The sequence below is a fragment of the Babylonia areolata genome, chromosome 16 (assembly GCF_041734735.1).
Source record: "Babylonia areolata isolate BAREFJ2019XMU chromosome 16, ASM4173473v1, whole genome shotgun sequence".
NCBI lineage: Eukaryota > Metazoa > Mollusca > Gastropoda > Neogastropoda > Buccinidae > Babylonia > Babylonia areolata.
The window spans coordinates 28,471,170-28,475,384 of record NC_134891.1 but is presented as its reverse complement, the minus strand read 5'-3'; the positions used below and the strand labels follow the sequence as shown (position 1 = coordinate 28,475,384).

At 35.3% G+C, this 4,215-nt stretch overlaps 1 protein-coding gene across 1 annotated transcript in view; it reads left to right on the top strand.

Moving 5' to 3' along the window:
- Nucleotides 1-1,080, top strand: part of LOC143291294 (oxidation resistance protein 1-like) — a 67,201-nt gene extending 66,121 nt beyond the window's left edge. Inside the window, exon 16 of the mRNA XM_076601143.1 lies at nucleotides 1-1,080. This exon is cut by the window's left edge and continues 2,199 nt beyond it. The gene's annotated coding sequence lies outside the window, so the exon portion shown is untranslated.
- Nucleotides 1,081-4,215: the final 3,135 nt, after the last annotated feature.

Below are 4,215 nucleotides of genomic sequence, written 5' to 3'. Positions count from 1 at the left end.
GGAGTAGTTGTTATTGACTGAGAACATTATGTTTGGGACCAAATGCATCTTCCCATTGTTGATGAATTGAACTTTTTTTTTTTTTTTTTCTGAACACATGTTTGAGGACTGAACAAAGGTTTGGGACCACATAAACAATGGTGTTTTGTTTTGTTTTTGTTTTTTTTTGTTTGTTTTTTTATTGAAATATACATTCATGGATTGAAAATATGTTTGGGCGCAAATAAATGTTGATGAACACTTCATTATGGAAACGTTTGGATCGGAACAGATGTTGGTAGACAGAGAAGCGTTTTGAGTTCAACTGCACATTGATAGAGTGAAAAGGTGTGTGAGTCCTAACAGATGTTAAAACAGAAGTGAAAAGTGTTTGAAGCCAAATAAATGGGTGTTGGAAGACTCTGAGTTAAAACAGATGTTGGTAGACAGAGAGAAAAAAATGTTTGGGTCCAAATGAATGGTGATTGATAGACTGAAGAAAAGTTATTCTTCTGGTTCTTACGCAGACGTTTGCGCATGAAGTGTGTGTGTGTGTGTGTGTGTGTGTGTGTGATCATGAGAAACAGTAATGACTGATAATCATTTCACATGCACATCCACCCTGAACCCCCCTTTTTTTTCTTCTTTTTTTCTTCTTCTTTTTTTTCTTCTACTTTTTCTTTATATATTATAACAGTGCAGCGCTGTTTTTATTGTTTTCATATTTTATTATATTTCTGTTCATTTTTTTATTTTATGTTGGATCCCAAGAACTGTATATAGTATGGAATGCATTTTTTTCTTGTTGTTTTCTTTTGTTTTGTTTTTCCATTTAAAAATGGACGAATGAATTATTTTCCTTTAATTGTCAGTGAAAGTGATGAATGTGTCTCGGTTTATTATAGTTTGATTATTTTGCACTTGTTTGGGTGTTGTGCTGTGGAAAAGGATTTATATTCCTTTATTTGTCAGAGCATGCATTCCATCCAATATTCTCTTTGTCAACATGTAATTTTGTGAACACAGTGTGAGAAATTGAACAGGAAAAATAAAACGCAGCACATAGAATTAAAAAAAAAAAAAAAAAAAAAAAAAAAAAAATCATCTGCAATTATTCGCTAACGTTACGACATTATAGCTGCTTTATTCATTCATTTATGGTGTGTATGCATTGATAAGCGCATCATGCTTTATTTGTTATTTTTCATTGTTTGTAGCAGCTTTCTCTTTTAAAATACTGTGATATGGTAGTGTTTTTGTTTGTTTTTTTGTTGTTGTTGGTTGTTGCTTTTGTTGTTGTTGTTGTTGTTTTGTTTTGCTTTGGTTTAAATCTATAAAAAAAAGATTTTTGTCTCAAGAAACTGTAAAATTGTCTGAAGAAAATGAGTTAGATGTAATTATACTTGACTGCCAAATACATAAAAAAGGAAATAAAACAAAAGTTCTTTGATCCCTATCAAGTCGATGTGTCAATACTTTTTGGGCCATATGTCAACAGAACCAGCTGTTTTTCTTCTCTTTGTTTTTTTTCTCCCATTGTGTATGTGTTGTATGTGTGTGTGTGTGTGTGTGTCAGTGTGTGTGTGTGTGTGTGTGTGTGATTGTGTGTGTGAGAAATCTCTGTTGGACTGTCTCTCTAGACATTGGTTTATGTTTCACATACACATTCATTTTTTTTTTCATCCATGTGCAAGAGCATACTGGTGCAGACACGTTCATTTTTCTCCATTTCTTTCTTTCATTCTTTCTCGGTCTCTCTCTCTCGGTCTCTCTCTCTCTCTCTCTCTCTCTCTCTCTCTCCATTTCTCTGAGTTGTAAATGCATACACAACAATAGAATTGCAGTCTCGAAAGTGAAAAAAAAAAAAAAAAAAAATCATACTACAGCTTTAACTGTCATAGCATTTAGGTTGGATGGTCGATTCAAAGAAGCCGACATTTGTATCGTTTTTGAATATGCACGGAGAAAGTGCAAATTAACTGAATATGTATAGGTTTACTTTTCTTTTTTCTTACTTTTCTTTTAGGTTGATCACGCCGTGAGTTTGTCGAACGTGGGTATAGCCGTTTTCGACATAAGTGTTTTCTATTGTCTTGCAGCAGGTTTGTTGCTGCGACTTTGATACATATTATATTCATGCTATTTGGTTTGTATGTGTTAAACGATTATTCTGATGTGTCCCATGCCAATAGGACTGTAATGTCAATGGCATTAAAGCATTTTTCAGTTTCAATTTCAGTTTCTGCATTTCTCTATCTCTTGCAATGAATTCAAAATCAACCATTTCAAGCAACAGCAACAAGAAAAAGCCTGTTTGAGATTGACTGAAACTGTGTGTTCAGTTGAGGAATGAGTCATGTTGAGAAAATGCTCAGAAACGGCAGATGTACAAGTATACAGTTTGCAATATGCTTCTTGTATTGCAGTTTCTGTGATATGTTTTATTGTGGGTTGTTTTTTTTTCTTTTTGTTTATTTTCATGAGCATGGAACAGGGAACAAAATGAAAGAAGCTTGGTGTGTGTGTGTGTGTGTGCATGCGTGTGTGTGTTGTGTGTGTGTGTGTGTTTGTGTGCATGCGTGTGTGTGTTGTGTGTGTGTGTGTTTGTGTGCATGCGTGTGTGTGTTGTGTGTGTGTGTGTTGTGTCTGTGTGTTTGTGTGTGTGTGTGTGTGTGTGTGTGTGTGTGTGTTTCATAAATTCAATCTGCTTCTTCTTTTTTTCCTTTTTCTTTGGTTGTTTAGTGAATTACATTTTGTATCGCAGACACTTTTTGGGGGGCTCTTTTCTACTGTCAGAATGCTACAAAACACTACAGAAACATCTGTGTGATGTGGGATACGCTACACTTGTTTTTGTTGTTCTCCTGTTAGGGTATAGGTAGATGATTATGTGTATCTATACATTTGTTGCCAAATAGATTCATCACAGTAATTATAGTTTCTGTACTTGATGATTTGTTTTTGTCAGCAGTAAAAATGGTGGAAGTATTTGTTGTTTTTTGTTTTTGTTTTTTGTTGTTGTTTTCTTTCTTTTATTTTTATTTTATTTTATTTTTACAAGAAATTGAGAAACAGTTTGAGAATGACTATATTGACAGTTGGAGAACGAATACATTTGGGGTGTTTAATGATGACAGTGGATGTGTATGTGTGTGTGTGTATGTTTGTGATTTGCACTGGCCAGTGATAGTCTGAAAATGAGGTGACAATAATGCTGAAAAATTGTGGAAACAAACATTAATTTCTCACCCCCTCTCTCTCTCTTTTTCCTGTCTCGTGTTAGGGAGCTGGTCAGAATGAAATTGTTTTGCGTGGTTTTAACGAATGTATGTATGTTTGTTTATTTTATGTGTGCATGAATGCGTTCTCTTTGGGAGACTGCATGTATGTGTGTGTTTGTATGTGGATGCACATGTATATGTGTGTGTGTGTATGTGGATGCACATGTATGTGTGTGTGTGTGTATGCAGATGCACATGTATGTGTGTGTTAGTGTGTGTCCGTGTATGTATGTGTGTTCCAAGAAAAGTGTGAATATAGATATGACAATGGAGGCACAGTACTGACAATATCTCTGTGAGACATTGTTCTGTTTGTGGAATGCTGGACACATGTCTGTGAAATGTTCAACAACCATTGTCTGTAAAATGCTCAACAATTAATGTTTGTAGATTGTTCAAGGTATTTCTGTAAATGTGTGTTTGGGAAAATAGTCTGTGCATGGCTTTAAAATGTCTGATTAATGCTTAACATATAAACATAGAGAGAGAGAGAGAGAGAGAGAGAGAAGAAGAAACTGTGTATTTTGTTGTATCATACTGGAAATCGATTTATTTTATGATTTGAACAGATATGATTTATCTCCCTTCTCTTGCAAATGTTTTACGTTATGACTTGAACAGATGTATCTCCCTGTCTGACATTTCGAAATAAAAGAAATGAAACAGAGGACAAACAGTGGTCACGCTTTAATTTTTTTTGAACAGTATAAATCAAGGGGGGACCATGCTGCAGAATCAGGCATTGGACTTTTAATCCAGTGTTCACCAGCGATCAGGGTTGGTCTAAAGGTAACGTGTCCATCTTGGAGCCCAAAGAATCTGAGCACACTGTTTCGAATCACACTGGCAGTCGATAGTATTTTCTCCCCCTCCACTAGACCTCAAGAGGTGGTCTGGACGCTATATAGTCATTCGGATGAGACGATAAGCTGAGGCCCCATGTGCAGCATGCACT